Source organism: Formica exsecta, unplaced genomic scaffold (assembly GCF_003651465.1).
Source record: "Formica exsecta isolate Colony F162 unplaced genomic scaffold, ASM365146v1 scaffold196, whole genome shotgun sequence".
NCBI lineage: Eukaryota > Metazoa > Arthropoda > Insecta > Hymenoptera > Formicidae > Formica > Formica exsecta.
The window spans coordinates 931,242-957,078 of NW_021849259.1; the positions used below are offsets into that span (position 1 = coordinate 931,242).

Genomic DNA, 25,837 nt, shown 5'->3' on the forward strand with positions numbered 1-25,837 from the left:
TTGTGCGTAAATAGTGGGAAAGAGAATTTATATTTCAGTGTTATTATGTTTTCCTTCTCCATAAAAACGTGTTTCCATTTTGTAAAATCTTTCTGCGTTTTCACATAATTTCCCATATTACAGATATGGTGCAAAGTAAGTTATTTTCACTGAGATTTTTGACGACGATGTTTCGAGTCGTTACGCGATGTTATATCTGGAGAAACATGTCCGAAAAATTGTAGTCTACTATGCAGAACGAAATATTTTAAATAAATTAGTTTGTTGCTTTTTTCATCCACTTGATATGTATTTACTACAATTTGTTATTTACATTCGCAATAGAACGTAATTGAAATTTATGGAATATGTAATAATATTTGTATACGGAATGTTTCTCATTTATATATAAGATGTTACATTTGTAAAGTAGCATTTGGTTTTATTGACAGATTTATCTTTTTTTAAATACATTGTACGTTCTTATTTATGCTTACTAAAGCCTTTATCATGTTTGCATCAGAAACTTTCTAATATCTTGAAATACGGAATATATACAGAATGTTAAAAAAAAACCACTTAATATTTATATGGTACATAGAACACACCATATTGAGTAAAAAAACCTTAGTAAATATTATATTATATAGATCGAAAGCTCAACGTTTTTGAGATATAAACATTTTTGTATGTTAGCATCATGATTGATTTACTGGCTTCTACGTGTCGCACGCGATGTTTACCTCAGTGTTTATAAACCACGTTCTGAATATCCTCATTCAATTTCCATACATACTTCATAATAGAAGATTTCACCGGCGATCAGTCAGTTGTCATCAACCGGCGATTGCGGATCTTTGCGATTTGGTGATTACATAGTTACAAAGTATCGTGCTGAAAATGTCAGCGCATTACTCTAATGAAGAAATGGCAGTGAGACACCTTCTGTAAATATCGAAATAAAGATTTAGACAGATTATCTTCTTCTCACGTCGCATGCAACACGTAGAAGCCAGTAAGTCAATCATGCTAACATACAAAAATATTTCTATGTTATCTCAGAAAGCTATCGACTTACGTTTACTAAGGTTTTTTTTTTACTCAGTATGGTGTGTTCTATCTATCATATAAATGTTGAATGGTTTTTTTTAACACCCTGTATATTGCAAAAATTAAAGTTAAAATAACTTCTAAGCTAACAGTTTTGTAGCATGATTTTATAACAATTTTTTGTAGAAGAGAAAAAAAATATATCAATTAATGCATCTATTGTATATAAAATATGGAATTCCATTCTTTAAAAAAATGTAATTGCATTTTATAATGTGGCATTCATGCACAGAAATGCGTGAGATTAACACAGGAATGTGAAGCGTTTAAAACCATTTTTACTTACGGCATTTTTTTCTATTTTCATCAATTTTCATTAATTGTTTTGAATTTAAAGATATAATTTCGCCCAGTTGCTTGAAACATTCTGTATATACATAAATCCAGAAATTCGTGCAATTTGATTTTAACTTTATGATGTAACATAGCAAATAAATATATAATTTATTCACGCATAGCAATATAAAATTCTCAAATTCTAGTTATTTGAGATCATGTATGTATAATATATGTATAAGTAATAACAATTTCATGCGCACTCTACATTGTTTATTAACAATCATACGAACAAGGAATATTTAATCGCAAAAACATTTCTTATTAAAGACAAAATATTTTTTTAGCATTTTATATTAAATAATTAATTCTTATTTCATGTTATAAAACAAATAAACAGCCTTTTAAACTTCATATTTCTTAGCTATTTATATTGTAGCGTTGAAAGAAAATGTAGATTTACTGTCAGTGATTTACTCAGTTTCTTTTCTTAAGAAAAGACTTGAAAACTTTTCTTGAAAACTTTGTCACTAAATAGTACTGAATATTCACTTTTGAAATTTTATCATATTTCAGAGATCATGCTTTTCACTTTCGGAAATTTTTAGTTAAATATTCAATATAGGTAAAGAAATTCCTCTGTATGAACTCCTTATTAAAATATCCGCGCATATAATTATATTTAGTATTGATCTACCACTTTGAGAAGTTATTATTTATTTAGCAGATCTCGTTAATTATTATATTTGTAATTATTATTTGAATATTATTATATATAATCAGATTTTATTAATCAATTTTTTAGCTTTACATGTCTTTTGTTTTAATTAATTTTATATTTTTGTAAAATTATAATGCAATATAAAAAGAATATTATGATACAAGGACATATTACATTTTTTATGATAGAATATTTAAAAATTATTTGAAATGATAAAAAATGCTATATAAAATCAAATTGATGTGATTATAAATATCTTATGTTTCAATTTTAGTTTTAATTTTATTAAAATCTGATTTTCGCGAAACTTTTAAAGCATATATAATATTTGAGGTGAAAAATGATAAATGTCAATTAAATTATTGCAAAAAAATCAATCTTAAAGTCGTCATATAATCCCAAAGAGGTTTCTCTCTTGGAAAAAGAGTTTCAATCTTGCAAAACACAATATATTACAAATGAGTCTGATATTTTATAATGTTGAATTTCCTCTGTCTCTATACACAGATAGCATGAGAAACAGTCCTCAATATAATAGTATATATGTATAATAGTCGGCGTAATTTTTTTTTATATTAAAACGTGAATTATCTCCTTCTCAGTATTACAAAAAATTATACATTAATCTCTTTTTTTACATTTTTATTATTAAAAAATCTTATTAGTATTGCCACTAAGAGAATCACATGACAAATCATTCCACTTTATCCCTACGTTTCTCTTGCCAGTCTCGACAGAATATAACCCCACACATTAAATCCATAAAATACAGCGTTAGATGGAAAAAAGGCGCACTGGGAAATGAGAAGATATATGCAATGAGACGTATCTAATTAGAAACGTATATTAAAGACGTACATATGAGGATTATTTAAACGAAATTTAGAGTGCCTTATGTACGGCTTGCATATACACTAGAAAAAAATATTTAAAATATGCAATTTATTTACTTACATTTTTTTCTTCTTCATCGAATAAATAAACAAAGAAAAATTTTTTGCAAAAATTTGTTTTTATGAATAAATGTTGAGATAAGATACAAGAAAGATCACGAAAGACTAGCAAACTTAAATTTTTATGAAATATGAACTGCTTGAATTAAAGCTACAAAGTCGACATTTTCGTTTAGAATCGCGATTTAAACACGAGATTCTACAAGATATCATCTTTAAAATTATCCGCATGCAACGTACTTATTTAAAAACTAAAAATTAAATGCTATGCGATAGAAGTCGTTCAAAATATATATATATGTTACATTCCGTTGTCTATTATATTCTTTATAAGTCGATAACGCGGTTTTATGATCCAACAATCTTGCGGCACGTTCGTGCCTCTGAATAAGTTTAATCAGCGATAAAGATATTAGCTATGAACGTAAATGGAAGCCGAATTATCGCCAGGAACTTTCGGTTATAGCAATTTTGATAGTAGGATATTTGATATTTAAAATTTAAGAACCACAAAAAGAAATCAGCGTCTAATTAAATATTTATCCAAAACAAATTAAATCGACGTCAGAAGACTTGTTTTTTTTTTTTTAGTTTCTCTTTTTTATATTATCTACTTTTCCTCGAAAGCGAAGAGACAGTTTCTCTCTCTCTCTCTCTCTCTCTACCTTAATACTTGTATATCTTCATTTAGTTCTTTTCCGCATTATTTATATCCGAGCTTGTATATATTTCTGAAGGTATAATCGTAAAAAAAATCTCGCTATCAATTAGATTTTATATTACGTTATGTTCACTTTATTCCACTCACTCTTTTATCACAAGTGTATTTATGTACGCCCGCGCATACGTTATTAAAATATATTCCCTTTAATCACGGTGAACGGAGAAGCACCGCGTACACCACGTTCGATTAAGTATTCTGATAAAACTGCGCTCATTATCCTCGGGCGCTCTTATCTGAAAACAAATGTACACATGGATTTGCTACTACACATAATCCACCGTGTTAATCGTTCTATTTCGAAATTAATGTATATTTAAGAAAACAGATAAAGATATATAAAATCTGGGATTAAAGAAAAGTTCTATTATTAAAATAGATACGACATTTAGTAAAGATTTTCAAGTGATGAGCAAGTTTATTAAAAATAAAAATTTAATCACAAATCATAAATAATTACTTGTTTGGTAAATAAAAATAAAGAAAATCTATTTTTTCATTTCTCTTGATATACAAGCTAATCTAGAGAAAAAGGCAGAAAATATATCACAAAAATAAAATCTTAAATAAAAACTTCGTTGAAGAATATTAATTTAATTTTATTATTTGTCCTATATTTTTGAATACTTATATATTTTCAAAAGAATAATTTTAATTTGTTTTTTATATTATATTTTACATATTAGCTAAAACCACATGTGTAGATTATAACAGAAATATATATCCAGAAATATATCAGATTGATTTAATATTAAGAAAAAAAAATAAAAAGAAAAAATACATTAATATATTATATATATTTTCAATTTCTTGCTTCATTCGAGTATCTCTTATTTTAACATCAGTTATACGTTATTACATTACTATAACTTATGGCAAATAGCAAATGACAGTATAAATATAAAATGTATCTGTTTTTCACGTCAGTTATATTCATGTACCGATAACAGTTCATTAATGAAATGGCACATGCGTATATACAAGGTATCTCACAACCTTTGTACAATATTTTGATAATATATTGAAGTAAAATAGAGCCAAAAATCCTAATACCAAAATATCGATATACAATTTTCGAATTATAATCAAGAATTTACCAATCAAAAGCATGCATGCATGCATACATACGTCCATATATACATTTTTACAGAATTAATTTATATAAGATTTTAATATAATAAAAAATGAGAGATAAAATGTTCATAAATTTTGTATCAATCGTGTACCATAAGTAGAACAAGAAACATTTGAATTTATCGGACGACATTCTGTACAAGCTCTTCCAAGCCGGCTGCGTCCCAATCATCGATCGTTCCTATCCAATTATTTTCACAGTAGATAAAGTAGTTATAAATTACTGACCAACAAAAATCTTCCATTGGTACTTTAACATCAACATTAATAAGACATTGCTAGTAATGAAGATATAATCTTACTTTGACATTATTTTATCAAATATTACAATAAAATCCGCAAACAAAAAACATTTTCCATGAATGTCTCTGTGATTTCTTAGTTAATCTTACAAATTTTCAATTGTTTTTTAAATAGCAATACATTGTGTGTCAAATAGCAAATATTTAACATAATATTTATATTTAATATAATATTTAGTTTTCTATTATTTATTTCTATCAATTACTGATTAATAGAAGCAGAATTATTTTTTGTTTCTTTCTCTCAGTTTAAGGAACATTCTGTAGGTGGCAACATAGTGAAGCGAATTTTTAAAAATTCATTATAACAAATGATCGCAGTTTCTTCATCTTAAACGCAAAAAAAAAATTTAATTAATTAATTCAAATAAACACAAAACCGCATATTTCATTAAAAAAAAAAAAACTATATTTTATTCGTATTTTATATGATTATTTTAGAAATTATTTTCTGCAACAAAAATGTTGTATGTGTATATAAAGCATGGATAAAAGATCTAATTTCAATTTACCAGAAAGTGAAGAAAATTGATGCAATCCCAGGATATCAAATTTGCGTATTTGATATATGATATCCTAATCATCATCGAATACTCGCGTATCAGATAATAACAATATTAATCTAATTACTTACTTAGTATTAAATTCGATTCATATTTTTAAAAATTGAAACCAATAAACAAATTTTTACGTACACATACACTTTTTTTATCTTGAATTTTACCATAGGAGTGTGTATATGTAGCTATTACGTAATAGCTATTACATATAATAAAATTATTTTAAAATTGTTTTAAAGTTGTTTTAAAATTATTTTAAAATTCTATAATAACAAAATCATTTTACAAATTAATTTCTTAACTTCTAAAAAGGATTAAATATCACATTTTTCAAGAGTTTCACGTTTCATTATCCTCCTGCGAACGTATTGACATTTGCTCGGCATTTAATTACGCGAATACGCGTATAAGATACTAAAGAGATAGTTAAATAAAGAATAGTGGTAATTTCGCCGCATTCACATATACTTTTATGGGTGTCGTTCGTAACTTAATATATAGTCCGGTGAATATCACGTTTATGTAAACACTTCGTTACATCGTTCCGTTAAGTGAAAAGCAAAATAATAAATTTTGCCGGAGCAAATTACACGTGAGGCACACACACATACACACACACACACACACACATCTGTATTTATTTATATAAATTTTATTATCAATTATTAGAGATTAAATGCGGCTCTATATATATGTATGTGTAAAAACACGAATTTTAATTTAATAGGCTATTAATTAAGCTATTATTATTGCGTATCGCTAAAGTGACAATAAACGATAATTTTTTGAAAATCGGACATATAACGTAGTAATACGTCATGCAAACTCCCGGCTATATAGAATACGTTTATATAAAACTCGATAAATGTCCTCGTGACGCGCTTGATCATAAATCGGAGATGGAGGGATCAGAAAAAAAATGAGTTTTATAATGAAATGATATATATCGGAAGATTTATATATACATATATATATCTTCTTTCTTTTTCATCGGATGAACACTAAGCTTGCGATAACTAGCAAAACAACTTTTTCACATATTTCGTGATGCACACAATTCTATATATATATACATATATCACTTATTATTAAAATATTACGAAAGAGATAGAATGCAAAAAAAAAATATCACTAATATATATTATAATTAATTTATTTCTCTCTATGAATTACATATGTATACATAATATTATATATTTATTCTATATTCCATATAATCTTTCATTTCCCGAACATCGAGAATACCGTCAAAGAAGAACGCAGTCAATAATCGAAAACGTTTGTCGAATTGTAATGCATCCAAGTATTTAAGCGATTTCGTTGCTGACTCGAAGAAACTATAGACTGCCGGAACTAAATGCCAAGTCAAGTGCACGATCCTTTGATTATGTACCGTGTAAAATTGCGCGCAACGCATTGAAACGATATCTATTTATATGGACCCTTTACCATTTTCGCGATCTTTCGCGCAACTAGTTCCTTCCAATGCCTCCAAGCATACGCATCTATTTTATTTGTTCCCGAGGCTCTTTTTTGGCCGCGCTTTTTTATCTATTTCGCTTATTTAAAGTTTCCGAAAATCAAGATAGCAAAATAAACGCATTCTCTGCGCCATAACATATCCTGTATAATGTACATGTCATTTACGAATGAGGAAAGAAGCAAAATTTGATAAACTCAAGTTTTAAATCGTCAATCATTAAGATTAATCTTATTCCAAATATATGTAGTTCATAATTTTTTATTATATCACATTCGCGATATTTCAATGTTTTATATATTATATTACACATATAACTACTTTATTTTTTATTATTATAACAAATGACGTTATAAGTCGTAATGTGACAGTTATGTTATTAACTATAGTTTTATTCAAAAAGCACTACGCGGCTCTTTAGAAAGAGTCAATTAGATATTTAATACGGTTTTTCTTGTAGATTGACTTTTAATGAAGTTCTATGGAAATAAAATGCGGATTAAGCTGAATTGGTAAACCATGATTTTTTATTTTGTTTTCTTTAAATTGCAAATACCATGGCGTCAAAAGCGCGAGAGAAAACACTTTTCTATCAATCTTTCCACAATTGTAAAATTTCCTTGCTTTCTCTGAAGCCAATCCTAAAATATATTTGTTGTTGCTAATTATAAATTTGTTATTGTTATTTTACAAGCTTGTATGCGCATCTATTTAATAGAGAAAGAGAAATAAAGAAAAAGAAAGAAAAAAGCAAAAGCAAGAGAAGGAAAGGAAAAGAGAAAAAGCAGGAAAAAGAGAAAGAGAGAAAACATGCATCGTATTTGTTATTCAATATTAAATTAATACAAATTGCACAATTAAATTAAATACTTTATCAATATTGATATCTTTCACTTAAAAAACAATGCATTCGAAAATTTGTATTACAAATTGTTTGCCGTTGCTATTTGAATAGTTAACAACATCAACGCTGCTGAAACTTTAAAGCACGTTTCTATAAATTTCATTTCGCGGACAAGCACGATTTGATCAAACCTTTATGAAAAGGAAACGATACCTGAAACTTTTTCCAATCTCCCGATAAAATATTAGTAGTAATATTCTCGGGAAATTATTAATATTATCATATTTATTAAAATATCGCGAACAAAATTTACACAATTATATGATATATTTCTAGGTAATGACAAAGAACGATAAATAAAGAAGAATAAATTAAAAAATGATTTTGAAAAAATTGCATTTATTTTAATGACAACATATTTTTTTCATGTGTGTAATTGTATTATATAATAAAAAATTACAATCTGAGAAAAAATGTACAATATATATTTATATATATTTATATATTCTATTACAGAATGCGCTGTGCATATTTGTTTTCATTCAATATCTACAATTTAATTTAATCCTAGAAAGATTCCCGATAAAATTTCTCAAAAAAAGCCATTGAGAGAATTATGTTAAATTCTCGAGCCACTTGAAAATCTTATTATTGAAAACAATGAAAGAGATCCTAAGTAGATATGTACAGCTTTATAACTGACAATGAGTGGGAATCAGATTTCTTTTTGGTGCAAATATTGATTACACGCGGATCGTTTAGCAAACTTTTTAATCTCTCTCTTCAACATTAAAAATATGTTATTGATGAAATCTACAAATAGATTTTAGTTAACAAATTTATCTAATTAAAAATTAATTAAATTGTGAGAAATTTTATTAATTCTTAATTTAATTAAATCTTTCAATTTTTACTAATATTAAAAAAGTTTGAAAAACTTGTTGCTTTTATTTTAAATCTTTATCGAGAAAAATACAACACCATTTTTTTTGAAGGCTTTATATTTGAAAAAGAGGTTTTACACATGTAGCAATGATTGAATAAAATTTAAAAATCTGTTCGAATAGAAAACTTGAAAATTTAATGCGCAATATCTATTTGTCAGAATCATGTGACACATTTTGTGTCGATTTTATTAAACATCTGTTTAAAGGACAAACAAAAATATTGATCGCGCGTAATAATTAATTTTTAAAAATCAATTATTTCGAATACTTTTTTCTTTATACAGAATAAATTAATCGAAGTATATTCTTGATTGTATTTGCACTTAATTTGTGATTGGCCTTTGTGTTTATAACGGGTAATCAGGAATTCCTCAAGACTGTAATGTTATACGAATCATTTCTCTCCCTCTCTCTTTTAAAAAGGAAATTTTTTTTTAATCCTTCATCTAACAATTGAGATATAAAGTAGATATTACACCGAGAAAACAAATTTGTTAACTTAACTAAATGCGTTTACTTCGTTATCATTTCTTTAGTCTCTCTAACAATCAAATTTCAGAATCGAATAATTAACACAAGCCTCGTGATACATCCATCGTATAATAAATAATTAATCTATAAATTAAAATATTTTTATAATTTAATATTCGGCGTATATATACTCTATCCAAAAAGAGAATGATCTCGGTTCGCTCATAAGCGGGCAAAGTGGGGAGAACATGGCGAGATACTCAATACCGTATACGTAGATACAGCTCCCTTATTATTATTAATATATGTTATAGTACGTAAAATATTTCGTGCGCGCGACAACGAATTATAACAAGAACAATGATGTTCAACCTTGGCGGCATAAACGTAAACAATACCACGCTATTGTTTATGGTTACGGCCTTGTTATTATTCGCACAGCAACACTCGAGCAGTAAAGCAGTAATACAAAACGCTTCATATATTATTGAATCGTTTTCCAAAACGTGATTGTGACAAATATCGAAACAAAATTAGCTATAATTATTATAATTAACAATTAATTAATTAACAACGTGAAACTGTATCGCGACAATAAATTTTTATCAAAGCGCGATCATTCAATATCAAAGTTGTAATATACTGCCGCGAATTTTAATCTAATTGTAAGTTATTACGATTGCATGTAACGAGACATTGCTTGTATAAGACCTGTATATATTTTTAATTTTTAAGAAAATAGAAGAAAAACACATATTTTTTTAGAAGAGTAAAAGAGGCTTTTCAGGAAAGATTTTCGAGAGCAAGAGAATTCGAGGATCCTGCAAATCGATGGTTTGCAGAGAACGCAAAATCAAGCATAAGCTAAATATTCAATAAGCTCTGTAACTTGAAAAAGCGTGCATGCACATAGCAAATATTTTAACTCGCATTTTCTCATGTAAAGGAGATTATATAAACGATTGAGGATAATACATACCATGCCAGTTTATCCCGCATAATCCCATTGTTAACATAGCTGCCTAGTAGGGAATTTAAAAGAGAAAGATATGAAAAGAAATTCTCTACGATAAAATGCTTATTTGACTGTATCACGATCCGAAGTTTAATGCGCGCGATTTATTCCGGGTTTCATAATTTCGTCAAATTCTCTCTAGCGCTGAAATCTCGCTTCCGGCTTATAAAGCGTTTACATAAATAAAAAAAAAATACCTGGCTAAAATGTAAAAAATTCATGAGAGTACTTTGCTGAACATTACATATGTAATACAAATTCAATAATCTTCTTTTAATCCTTCTCGCATTTTTCCGCTGAATGAGTAATTATATGTTGTCATACATATATTGCTTCCTTCACAGAAGGCCGTCGTGGATTGTATTATACTATATTCGTTGATATATTTATCTTTTAATGTAAATTTTAAATGTTTTATGTGAAGTTTCTTTTTTATCAACGCAATATATTGTAATTCTTAAAATATTTATTGTATAATAAAAGATTTTAATTACACGACAAATGGATGTACTATTAATTGGCGGTTTATGTAATACTGCGTGGAAAAGATACGCCATTGGTATGATACCTTTTTTCCGCAGATAAATTTGATGAGTCTAGAATTAAGCTCTTGAAGCTAGCAAAAATTTAATAGCGCATTTAATTACAAATCCAAAAAAATTAATAGCACCCTTATTTACTAATCTCAAAATTAAAGCGAATTACATTGCACACACGCACACACAAATCGATAATAACGTTTAATTTTTTAGCCAATTTTTGACCGAACGTTATCCATTTAAATGTAGAAGAAGATATCGTGATTCAAATCGCCTTTATTGAAAAATTTAGATTTGTTGCCTTTTAACTTTCCGCACGTAATAAATCTGAAGTGAAACAGTACAGTTGATGCATACTGCGTTCTCTATCCTTTCGCGGTGTTTTACTTGCTTTGACTGCAAGGTCTCGCAAGTTGAGTAAATAGTACATTACGGTTTATTTCACGTTTGTGCGAAACATGCCAGCATTTGCGTGTTCTCGCTAAATAACAGCTCTTCGAGAAAATAACGCGTCTCCTGCGAAATGTGCATATTACTTTTTCGAAATAAACCATTCAAAATGAAAATTACGCGAAAAGGTCTTTCCCCCCACCTCTCCTGCAATAAAATATTCGACTAGATATATCGTTCAATTAATTATTGATTTAGATAAATATACAAAAATTACATTTATTGCAAATTTTTTATTACGCGATAAGATATTTTTTATTAATTTATTATTTTTTGTTTTTATTATAAATTTGCTTGTATTAGGAAAGAAAATTCGTTATAAAAAGAGCTTTTTTTGTAATAATTGTCCTATTAATTTTTCTGATATCGAACTGATATTTGCGCCAGTAGCATATTCTTGAAGATTCTTATAGACTATATATTGTTACTAAAACGTTACAAAGTATACGCACATAACAACTCACACATTATATCGCTCAGACAGGCCAGGACTAAAATGTCCTGTTTGTTTTATGCTCGATCAAACGGGCCTAACAATCCGCAAATAAACCATTGAAATTCTATTACTTCTTATCCCAAATACTTTAGTTGTCGCATTGTTTCTCAAACAAAAATTATCGCAACCGGATTCTTTTATATCAATTTCAGAAGAAAATAAGAAATAATCCCAATTTTTTTTATGCCCTTAAATTACGCTTGACAAAACACGCACATATCATCATTTTCAATGAAATTACAGTTATACGATAATCTGCAATGCAATTTACAAAGCGCGTGGCCTGAAGCAATTCCGAGATATATGTTGTGAGCAAATAATAATATAGCTGAGTAAATAATTATATTTATATGTATTACAGAGAAAAAAATAGATATGCACATGAGGGCAAAATATATCTAAATTAAAATAGCGACACAAACGTATTACAACATGTAGTGCGAGATTTTCTAAATTTATTAGATGACATCGTCGCGCAATAGGAGACAGGAAAATCGATTCAAGACGTCCATGTAAGATTTCAAATCTGAACCCGATTTTAACAAAAGTATTTCTGCATTTTTTAACTATTATTTTTTTTTTATTTTTTAAAAGCTAACACTGATCAAATATAAAAACTCCATTATTGTTCAATTTTGTGTATCAAAATTCAGAAGTCTTTTCGTATAAAAAAATCAATACAGACAAAAGTCAAATAAAAAAAGACTATAGAAAAAAGGTTCTTAAAAACTTACCCGCGCATCGTTTACCTTCCTTTGCTTCGTCTTTTCCGCTTCTGTTTGTTTCCACTAGTACTTCAACATATAATCAATCAAGGAAATGCAATCTAGGATATGTCGAATTGAATCCGCGAAAATCGAAACGTTCGCGATAAAACACTGACACACAAAAGCTCTTCGTAAAATAGAGCAACGAGGAAGATGATGCGCTTTGACACACTGTACTCGAAAATCGGGACCGAAAGAAGAAGATAAACGACGATTCTGGAAAAGTGTAAGCGCATACGCGGACTTGATATATAAACACGACTTCGGCTCGTTAGCTGTTTAACTTATCGTGGATATTCTAATTGAAATCCAAGTAGATTCACAAACAGAACGCCAAATGACCGAGATCATTTAGTTTAGTGATAGTTGATCGTTTCTAGAATATCTCCTCCGAAGTCCTTCGATGGGAAGGATACCCGGAGGAAATTATGAGACGACATCGAGATCGCACAGGAATCGAAATCGCGCGAATAATTTATTATCGATGACGCACATAATTCATTCGGCAAACCCGATGATATATATAAGAGAACTTCGCGAAGCGCATAAAATTTATTCTTGCCTCTGCAGATTAATAAAATGCAAGTGGGGTACATTTATTGATAGTAGAAATATTATATCTGTTATCAAAAAATTGTTTTAAAGAACTTTTCTATATCGTCTTAATTCTGTGTGATCAAAATATATTTAAAATAAATCTTAAATATCATGAAATGTTTCTTATTTAAGAATCGGTATATAATTGTATGGTATTCAATTTATATATATAATTATAGAGCATCCTATTTTCTTAAAATATTATTTGTGAAAATGTCTGATTAAAGTAATGATATTTGTGGAAATGTCACTAATTAAAGTAATGACAAGGCTTCATCAAATATTAGTAAGTACTTCACTGATTTTCAGCGAAATTGCTCAAACTTTGCTCCTTCATCTTATGTTTCATTTATTATGGCAGTAAAATTTCATTGACAAATCAATCACTACCACTAATAGATTTTTCTCAGTGAGGTTTTATTGTTTGCAGCTTATAACTGAAACCATTGTTTGCAATGATAATAACGATAATGATAATAAATACTGATTTAAGAGAATCCAATGGATATAATCAAACACATATGATAATGTGTTCACTCGTTTACTGCCAGTTTGAATAGGCAAATTTAATGTATATTTGACAAGCACGGATCAAACAACAGATTGCAAACGCAGGATTACAAACGCGAAATCTCAAAATCAAATCAAAATTTCCGTGTAACATTGCAACCCTTTCATGTATGTACCAAAGAAATATTAATTGAAAAATTAAAATTTTATTAATATTAATATTTAATATATTAAATATTAATATTAATACAATTTTTTAATAATATTGCTAGGCAAATAAAATATAAATAAATAATTATCGATATTAACGAACACATACACTTTTAATAATGTTAATCTTGATAAATATTGTACATTTGAAGGTACTGATTAATAACTTATGTCTTAGCCAGTGGTTTCGTACAATTTTTGAGATATTTATATAAATATTTAAAATGTGTTGAGAAGGAAGGAGGCTCTCTTATAATTAATATCCTTATTTCTATAACACATGTCAAAGTCTATCGGAAATATATTCGTTAATGTAAATAATTACCAAATATTTTACATTTTTTTTACCATTAAACAAATATAAAATTTTAAAAATATAAAATTAATTTAATTTTATATAAAATTTTTTCTCCTTTTTTCAAAGTTTTCTCTCTCATATTTATTTATATATGTTTTTTAACCTTATTAAAAAAAAGCTTTTATAAATGGCTGGTGTGTAAAAGTAATCGCTGTAGTAAAGCGTTTATCTATCTATGTAAATCCGCTTTTACTTAACATCTTATTCTTATACATGATTTAATCGAAATCGCGCTAATCAAAAGGCTGACAAAATTGCGATTGTGCAGTTTAGCGATTGCTTTGCGCACAGCAAACATTTTTTGCTCATTATTTTTCCCGTGAAGTGTGATTCTGTGCACCTCGAAAAATGATGGAACAAGGCAAAACGAGAAGTACGATGAGATGAAGGGAGAGAGATGGGAGCAATTGGCTGCAGTGTTTTGCGACTGCGTCGAACGGACGTAGATCCTCCGTGAATCCGAGATTCCCTTCAGTTTATGTTGCGCACCCGATCTGCCAAATTGGTATCCCGTTATTGTATATCACAAAGAATCCATAATATATAAAGACAATTCGTAATATATACCCTCCTTTATAGAGTGTTCAAAATTTAATAATAGTGCGTTATTAATATATTTATCGGTAGTTTTGATATTGATTGAGATGTTCCTTCCAGATAAACATAAAATTTCCGATCTTTGAAATCAAAATTGACATATTGGTCGAACGTGCGAAATTTCTCCTGGAAGAATCGATTGCTAAGGTATTATTAAATATTATAATATAAACTGACATTTTATCAAAATTTATGGTGATTATGTTAAGCATTCTTTTTATTCTTTATGTAATTAGATAATGGTTCTTATATATTTCTGAATTTATTTTTATCTCTCTATTTTATTAATTATATTTATAATTGTGAAATCTTGATAACAAACAACAAGATAATAGAAAGTAAAAAGAAATGTATGTCGCATAATAAGATAAATGTATATTAAAACATAGTTAAAAAAATTATATTTTAGTAATAACCGTCGAAACTCAATTTAGCTTTATTTAGAGAAAACGCGCTAGTCTTGTAAAACAGAAGAGTGAAGAAAGAGAGAGTGCTTATCAGGTAAGCTTCTTTAAAGAATTACTTTTTGTTCTCAAAAATCTGGGTCAACGATAAGACTGAAAAATATAAGTTGGACGAGAAAAACAAAATAAATTCTTGTACACAAAATTTTGATTTTGTCTAAATTTTAAATATGTGTGTATATATTTAGACTTATTTTTATATAAGATACGTAAAAAAAAAATCGCACATTCAACGATTGTGGAATTACACTCTCTCTCTCTCTTTCTCTTTCTTCATATTACAAGTTGCATACTAATAATCGATAATTATCTTCTCACACTAGAATGTTTTCTATAAAATTATAATAAAGTGTTATAAAATTTTTTTATTTTTTTTAGGTTATAATAAATCTAAAAAGAAACTTAAGCAAAATAGAAAAAAATATTTGAGTGTGTAATTTTAATAAACATTCTCTTAGGTTTTACACAACTCATCGATTCTAATCGCAGCTTGACAAATTCTCTATTTTATTCGAGACAACATACGCGTAAAAATGTATCATATTCGAGAGTAGCGACTTTTCGATAACTCGTTAAGAACATAAGCATGTTAATTCGTTTCTGGATTTTGGCTTTTGTACTAATACATGTGAAACAGGAAAGACTTATTATAAAGTGCCAAGACCTATTATATAAATAGTACTTTCTCGATATTAATAACTTGATTAGTGTTAAGTAACTTCGAAAAACGGGGAAATGGAGATGCTTTCAAGCCTGTTGCCTGTGCACTATTTGGCGCATGTCATCTATATCGAGCAGAAAGTTTCAACAGGCCAGAGACATTGATATTCGAATTGTTATCGCCGTTTGATACAACACATTCTTTTATAATAGTTGCAAATCCATTATCCAAATAAATAAGAAATAAATTTGTTTTTAGAGAACTGCATGTTTATCCTCGAAAAAAAGACACATTGATATTATCGTTATTATTGTCAATTCTATCGTTTTCACAATAATCGTAATAGCAATAGAAATGTAATTTTTTAGCATCACAAGAAACATAGATATACGCAAACTGCAGATTTTCATAGATAGGTTTTATGAAAATTATTCATTTACATAAAAGAAATCATTTATTATTTCTATTTACACAATTATAATATATACTCATCAAAATTATGTAATTACTGTAACAAAACCGTAAATACTATTTTACATGTCACGTCTATATATATAAGAGAGAAATTACATTTATTATTATTATTTGGATTGATGAGGCTGCAGTTGTGTAAATAAAAATAATAAATGTAACTTTGTTATGTAAATGTAATACATCATAGTTAGTAGTAAATAGATGCGGTTTCACCTATGTGGTATCTAGATTTTATTGGAGGGTTCATCTTTATGTCACATATATCTTGTTAGTATGAATTCTCTTAATCGGAGGTATGCATATATATGGAATAATTAATCGGAATCAAATTTAAGACCGTTGCCAGCAAGCCTTGCTTTTATCACGTTTCATCTCGCAGAGTGACATCGAGCATAATTGGATCCGGATCTATCGTTTATCAAACGAAAATTCTATCTACTGAGCAACTTATTATTAGCCAGCCAAATATTATAATATAAATAATATTCTCTTAGGTTCTAAAATACATATAAGACAGAGAGAGAGAAAGAGAGAGAGAGAGAAAGAGAGAAATAGAGAGAGAATTCGAAACAATAATAGCAGAAATAGATTTAAAGTAATAACGATACTAACAATAAGTGAAAAAATCAGCAAATAAGGACTGAGACGCGGTAATTAAAGCGAAAACCTTTTTACAATTCCATTTTCCTTTTCAATTTCTTTAACAAATGTACATTAATTTACATATTTAATATACATTTGTTAATGAAATTAAATATTTTACAATATAAGAAAAAATTTTGCGCTCTCTACAATCACCGCGCTACGGCTCTTATTTGCCAATTTTTTCACTTAGTTTGAAACAACTTCTATTTTTAAACATTAATTAACTGTGTAATCGGAACTTGAGAAATTCTTTATTTTATTTAGAATAATGAAATGTATAAAAATACATCATATACGAAAGTAGCGATTTTTTGATAAATTTATTATATAAGAGAAAATGTAAGCATGCTAATTTGTTTCTGGATCCGCGCTAATACACGTGGAACGGTAGGGACTTATTAGGGACAGTGCCTCTAGGTACAATATCAGTAACTAGGTTAATGTTAAGCAACTTTGGGTAACGCGGGGAGAAAGTAGAGACGCTTTCAAGCTTGTTGCAACGAGCACTATTTGGCGCCTGTCATCTATGTCAAGCAGAAAGTTTCGACACACTAGTGATATTGATATTTGAATAGTTGCTATCATTGTTTGCGATAACTATAATTTTCTTGCGATCGTTATTAGAGAAAGTTTCAATTGTTGCTATCCCTTTGATAGAATTTCGTAAATTTCAGCGCAAAAATTACGTATTGCAGAGACATTTATAATCCTCTCACTACGAAATTTTTGTTGGTGTATTAAATACTATTCGGGCGACTCTATAAACACATTTGATATTGTTGTACGGTCTAGTCTTACGTTACTCGTAAATTTCAGCGCAAAAAATTGTTGGTGTATTAAATACTATTCGGGCGACTCTATAAACACATTTGATATTGTTGTACGGTCTAGTCTTACGTTACAAAGTGAATTTGAAAATATAAGAATAAAACGTAGAAAGTGGCAAAAAACAAAAAGAATTACATTATGATAAGTGACTTGGGATCTCGCTGGTGACCCCATGATATTAGAAGAGTTAAACTGGCATGCAAACGTGACGCGTAAAACAAGTTTATTTTCGAGCTTTGGTAGCAAACATATTGAAATTCGCAGAAGCATATCAAAGTTTATTATCTGATTTAACTACAGCATGTTATTAATGACAGAGTGTCCCAATGGAATCTGTTCCCAAATTTTCAATTCTAACGATATTAACTGGCTAATAATAATTATAATAATATCTATTATTATTCTAATAATAATAACGAGATGTTGATATCGCTATTACTTTATATAAACATGAAAGTAAACGCAAAATTGAACGTGTGTTCTAATTATGATATACAATTATTTTCAGAAAAATTAATAACCTGTGATTTTTTTATTATTTGAATTATATATAAAAAAATTGTGCTAGCATACAATAAATATCAATTTTTGAAAATACATGAAATTTAACTCTCCATTTGCAAATTTAATTTGTCTGACTTTTCAGCGCAATAATTGTCTTTTGTATAGAATTCTAACACTAATTACGTTTACATGTCATCTTTAATCGGGTTTAATACCATCCGTAGTTCCAAAACTGGCTAATCACAGTCATTCCATTCTTCAGAGGAATTGTCGTAATTGGTCAGTTTTAAAACTACGGATGTTATTCAATTTGGATGTAAATTCAATTAAGAGTGACGTGTAAAGGTAGTCACTGCTTAATAATAAAAACGGCCAAAATATCTTTTTATTACATATTATAATAAAATAAAAGGCGTTAGCCAAAAATATTTAATTAAATAATTAGGAAATAGTAGAATTATAATTGCATAATACAAATTTGTGAAAATAATTATTTATCCAGTTTTTAAAACGAGAGCTAAAATAAAAATGCATGTTTGATCGCATAATCTAGCTATAAAATATAAAACGCATTTTGAAGAATTATTTCGCGTATTTATACATATAAGGAAATTCATAAAAAAAAAAGAAAGATTTAAGAGATTTAAAAATTTAAGAAATTTTAAGAAGAAATGCAGAGCAAGCGGCATTGAGAAATCTCGGAAATGAGGTCATGGGATTTATGCAAGATGTTTGCAGTTGAAAGATTGATCCGACTTTGTTTTATGAAAATTCCACATTAGATTTTTGTCCGCGTTGTTATTTTCTGTGAAATTTCAACTGTAGATTCTGAAGACTAAAATCTCGCATGTAAGAGGATGTAGTTTTTTAAGAGAAAAATATAGTTTTCCAATACACACACGCACACACATAGGGTGTAATTTTAAATATATATAAGATAATTTCTATTATTTTTACATATATGCCATAAAAACGTTACCGCAACTTTTGATTTATAGCTCTTGTTAGAAATTTGTTCTTTACATACATTCGAGAATATTTTTTTAATTGTAATAAAATAGCATTTTTCTTTTATCATCCTTTGATGCCACGATATTTTTATAAGCTTTTTCATTGTAGTATTACATATTTTTACATTTGGTGACATAATATTGTATATTGTTTGTAATTCTTTTTTATTTTGTCTCCAATATATGGTACAGGTTACTAAATATGACTGTACTGCCAGAAAGAATTAAAAAAGTGTAGCATGATTATATGATATAAGTTTCATATATTGTTTGAAACAAAGCCAATATAATATTATCGGTTTGCACATTTTGCTTTGACACCAAATTATGGAAACCGCAGCTCGTTACTTCTTTTGTAAAAGCGCGTAATTGTGTATTATTTTCAGTACAGCTGTCACGCATATATCGGCATATATAAAATATCTCATGTTTAAAAATATGAACAGCAGTCTCTGTTTGCATAAACCATGTTTTATAATTTAATCAAGGAAATTATTGTTGCATAAATATACTTTTTAATAGGATGAAACATTCTTGCAAAATAAAGCTCATTTATTTTAAATTAGATAGGGTGGGAAATTTGCCGGTGGGGCCAATAGATAGTGGAAAATAATTAATGAAAATAATAAGTTTCATAGACTACATAAACTCCGCATGCTAAAGCATGCCCAGACTATGTCGTCAAGAAGATAATTTTTTATATCATTGTTATATAATATCCACCTACAAAACCTCAGCAATTTTATTTGTATTTATACAATATAGATGTGCACGAACGATATGATACAATTCATGAAATCTGTTTTTGCACTTTTACTAGAATAATTTTTTAAACACAAAATATTTCATTTTACTTTTTTTATTCTTTATTTTTTTTTTATGTTTCTCATATGTCGATAATATTTTCAATATATTTGCGGTATCGTGTTATCAACATCATTGCTAATAACGATATAAAATATTTATACAAGTTTAAAAAAGAGAGAGAGAGGAAGAGAGAGAGAGAGAGAGAGGGTAGAGAATAAAAGGGATAAGATATATACGTGTATGTATTCTTGGCATCAAGAGGTTTGACATGTGGCGAGATGTGTCAATGTTTGTTTCGATTGTCAATGCCGGATAAGCATCACGTTACTATCATCAGGAGTATGTGACAGCGTGGTATTGGCAAACAATATGAAATAACATCTCGATATCACGTTGATCAGCGTGTGCTTTAGCAGAAATTGCCACTGCTACTGTGTAGGTTGTTCTATGTAACAGCTCCATCGAAATCATCCGGCCGCGCAACATTACCTTTGATTTGACCGCACTTCATATCGCAGTAAACCGAACAAAGAGACGCTCAAAGAGAGAATCAAGTCCTTATTTGCGTTTTCAAACAGATTGTTATTATTCAAACCCACGTCCATTATACAATAAAAAAAAGAGATATATATAAAATAAGAGACCAAAATATATAAAATATGTTTACAGAGAAAAATCACGATAAACTTTTTCGTAGAAAAAAACTTATTCTCAATTAATCCAAAAATTCGTATGTAAAAAAAGGGAGAGTTTTTATCAGTCTAATAATAACCTCTTGTATCTCTTCCATCACTAGAGTAGCATTTAATTTGCTATTTTCCCAGAAAAAAGATATTTGTTGCTAAAATATTCGTTCAGACTTATTTCTCTCTTTCCACATACACGCATAGATATATTTATATGTGTACGTTGTAATTAATAACAGCATTGTGATGGATTCATATGGAAAACGAAATTACTCAATGTTGTTTATTTGCATTCTTTATATATACAGGAACTATCAAATAAATTTTCGTTATGTTGCCTGAAATTGTTGCAGTTTACGTATTACTAAAGAGCGATACACTCATAGATAACATTGACGTTTATAATCGTTAAGATGCTATTGAATAGCTCGAGATTGGTTTTCCGCCGATTCTGTCTTGATAGATATAAACCGATTCTAGCAAGAAAGCGGCTTTGATCATCTAGTTGAGTTGTGATGCACAAATCAAGACAATGGCATTAAACTGCATTTCCATAAATCTTCGGTAAGCGAACCACAATTCGTACATGTATATATTTAACCTATTGTCTACAGCAAACATATAAACAGACTACTAATAATCGCTGTTTCCGATTCGTTTATGCAATTTGTATTACAAATGCAAAGATATAATTCTATTCATTAAATTTTGATTTATTAACTATACAATTATTAATTTTATTACCTACAATTTCTAACTTCTTATTATTCTTTAATGAAAGAACTTTATCAAAATAATTGCATTATTATATTTTAATGTGATAATGAATTTTTGTTTTCTTCATTTTTTTCCTAGACAAATATATTTGAAAACTGCTATGCTAACAGGTACAATGAATACGTTGCTTTCAACGGATATCGTTTCTCTAATCTAATTTTTGAAGTAATATCGTTAAACTGAACATGTACAATTTTCCCAGAAACATTGTGATAATTTTATAATTACAGTTTTATTGTAACAATATTCCACATGTTATGTTGATTAACGGCAGAAATAAATTAACGATATAAATTAACATTATAATTGCAATAATAAAATAAACATGTACACATAGTATTAAGCATTTTATATCTCTGTAAAACATATATATTTTTTATTCATTAATGTTTGATAGATACTATTTATGAGAGCGTAATGTTTATTGGTAGATTACATTATCGAAAACTGATAGAATTTCTGTTAAATAAGATTTTTACAGCGATTATAACATGAAAAGATGCTGACCCGAATCTTTCAATATTACTTTATCAGTCAAATAGGAAGGAAGAGGCTTATGAATCGTGATTTTATTATCCTAGACTACTTGCTACACAAACCAGACTTGACTGCATCAAGGCAGATTGATCATCGCTCGCTTTATATTCGACACTTAAAGAAGAGGATTGAAAACATTAAACGGAAAAAGCCTCTTTAATGAAATCACAGCTTAAATTAGTCACAGCTTGAAAAGTAGTTTTCATGATTACAGGTGCATTATTCATAGAACAAATGTCACATATAGACACATTACCAACAGTTCGATATCCATTGTCTCCATTATAGAAAAGATTTTAATTAATTAAAACTGATTCAATTAGCTGATCTTTCATTTTTACTGAAACGCTTTCGTATAAATGAGAAAGGGTTTACAAAGACATCATCCCTAACAAAAGCCGGAAACGACAATGGTATCAAGAGAATTTACATTTTTTATGATCTTTTGGACTTAAACTGCCGACGTGTATTATAGCGATAAAAAAATAAAATTCTATTATTATATCATTATTGTGCGAGTATAAAACGACATAGAAAAAACATTTTTCATTTTTCGAAAAGTGCAACATATATATGTTTATTGTAATTATCTTTGAATATATCGTTTAATATCACTTCTCTACGATAAGCAGGCTATTACAATTTATTGTTTATCATTGTTTGATGTGATTATTTAGTTTAAAAAATTTTTATCAAGCATCAAAGAGATAATATAGTGATAAAGCTCTATTATTTATTGTACAACAACGATAATCTATAACCAGTGGTTACACCACTAAATCATTTTTTGTCCGCCTACATTGTGTCGTAAATCATTTTGAGGATTGAGTCAGCAATATTGGGCGAGCCACGTATTCACAGATATTTTCATGTCTGCAAATGTACTCTTCACGATAGCAAATATTTCGTAGACAGTTCTCGTATTAATCTTATAGAACCGTATTACTTTACATCGCAAATAATTAATGTGATAAATGTCAATGCACAATTAATTAATCATTAAAATCGCGTCATTATGCACGTCTTTAATAGATGATTAATAGCTGATTAGGATGGAATTAATATTGATTAGGCTACGCGAAATATCTTATTTTAATAAATTTAGTGACATACACACACATGGTTTACCAAAGTAACTTAATTTAGACGAGTTAAAGAAGTTCGAGTGAATGAAGTATACGGGAGAGCTCTATAAAACTTATAAGTTTCTGGATGAAGTATATTCCCAGAGTTGAGATTAATTCGTAATCGGCGTGTAGCTGGAATGTAACGGACTTATTGATGGACTGTGGCTAAGGTGGATAGCTAATGAGAGTTTGTGTGCATGACACAGAAGTCGAAGTTGCGAAGTAGCAAAGTTCTTTGGTGAATGATGTACGACTATACGCGAAAGTTTCTCAGGAATACTTGAGAAGATATGTTAAACAACAGTAGAACGGCTGGGAGAGATGATTTTTCCGATTTTTACTCTTTGAGAGCGACTTATATTGACGAATGCTTCTCTCATGTAAGCGTTCACGAGCAAGCGATTCTTGCGACGAGTACCCATTTGAAAGCTTTCGAAAATGTGTTGCAATAAAATCTTAAATCTTTACCCTTCTAGTCCAAACTCTCGATTAATGAATATATTAATAAATAGATTATGAATATGCTAAACGAATAGATTGAGAGATTCGGCGGCAATTTGGCGATGTAGGGTGGAGCGTGGTGGGGGATGAAGGTGAAAGCTTTGGATGTTTACTTGAGCAATGTAGACTGTCAAACAAGATCATTCTTTCCGCCGCGCGTCGTTACACGTTAAACGAATGTGTGAAGGCTAACGTAACTCAGAATAAATATGTCAGAAGACAATGAAAATTTATGCAAATAAAATGCAGGAACAGCTGTTGCGTTAAATGTATCGCTGAATGATTGCGTAAAGCATACTTTTAGTACTTTATCGACGAGATTGTTTACAAGGTGAAATTTCAATAGATATATTGACACAATTTCAATGGAAATTTATAATATATGTTTATAATAAGATTATACTGCATGCAGGATAACAGCTCTGCAACATATCGAAAGCATGTTAGTATGTTTGCGCATACATTGGTATGGAATCGCATATGGATTCCTCTTAAAAAGTGAACGTTACCTTAGAAATGTATGCGTGACCTATGGACGCAAAATAGGCACTTCCGACGTTAAAGGCTTTCTAGTATCGATTTAACGTCAGCTTACAGAAGCGTCAAGTAACACCGCGGATAAGAAATGTTTGAGCAATTACCGCTTAAGAGACAACTTAGTATAAAGGACAGGATTCCTCGCGACATCCAGTTTTTCTGATAATTTTTAAGTAATAAAAAACGATAATATCAATCATACTCGCGCAACATTGCATTATGAAAAATATATTGCGGCGGAAAAATATTAAAATACAGCAGAAGAATATCAACATTAATTTTATCGCATTGGAAACTGTGATTATACAATTATCTTTATCATATACTTTATTTTCCACATTTAAAATATTCCATATTCTGTACACATAAAAATTTTACGGAAAAAATGTAAAATAAAAAAATAATATGAAAATATATAAATATATTATTTATTTTGATATATAATATATACCATATCTTTCAAAAAACGCGCAGTTGATCTAAGTTTCAACAAGTATGACATATCTGTCGGATATAATTTGTCGATATACGACGTGTTACAGAAAGTACCCAGGTACGACAACGAATGCGGGTCAATATTTTGCCAGGTTCCTCGCTGAAACCTCTCGAAATCGCGTAAATTGTCGAAAGCGGTTTTCGTCAAGGCGAGACGACCGTGACCGGGTTATTTTTATCCGGCGGGTTACTGTTTGCCAACCGACGGCTTTCAATTCCGCGGAACTCTGGAAAATGTTAGCTCGAGGCTATGCGACGGGGGTGGATGCAAGGAAATTAGACTGAATGCAATAGCGAGGAGATAAGAAGGAAAATGCGACACGATCATATATGAAGAGGCGGGTATACATACGTATTTTACTATCTTTGATTAGGGAACATCTGAAGTTCTTTGAGTTGCACCTGTTTGCTATTTTCGCGAGACATTATACTCTTTGAATAGTTACTTATGTGCATCTCGTATTTATCGTTCGTCTTTTTGCAGACAATTAATATCTTTTTGCAAGCCCTTTCGTTTAGTCTCTCGTATATAAGGCTGGAAATTTATATTGGAGACGCGCTCATAAAGCGGTCGGTTATGTGTGTGTCAAGTTTAAAGTAACATTTTTTTCCGAGAATATAAAGCAAAACAGAAATACAAAATTATGAATCGTGTGAAGTGTATGATAATAATGGCAATCGTATTAATATTTAACGTAATTGTCTGTTTAAATATTTTTATATATAATATTTTATAATATTATATAA

General features: G+C 29.0%; 2 protein-coding genes across 4 annotated transcripts in view; one reads left to right on the top strand and one right to left on the bottom strand.

Moving 5' to 3' along the window:
- LOC115234182 (neuropeptide CCHamide-1 receptor-like) overlaps positions 1 to 12,962 on the bottom strand; it is a 45,080-nt gene extending 32,118 nt beyond the window's left edge. Inside the window, exon 1 of the mRNA XM_029804984.1 lies at positions 12,733 to 12,962. The gene's annotated coding sequence lies outside the window, so the exon portion shown is untranslated. The remainder of the gene's footprint in view (positions 1 to 12,732) is intronic.
- Positions 12,963 to 14,897: 1,935 nt separating this feature from the next.
- Positions 14,898 to 25,837, top strand: part of LOC115234187 (neuropeptide CCHamide-2 receptor-like) — a 25,297-nt gene continuing 14,357 nt past the window's right edge. Inside the window, exons 1-2 of one of the 3 annotated variants that reach the window (XM_029804993.1) lie at positions 14,898 to 14,996; positions 15,098 to 15,184. The gene's annotated coding sequence lies outside the window, so the exon portion shown is untranslated. Of the gene's footprint in view, positions 15,185 to 25,837 lie in introns of all 3 variants that reach the window. The other 2 variants (XM_029804991.1, XM_029804994.1) reach the window with 2 other exon arrangements.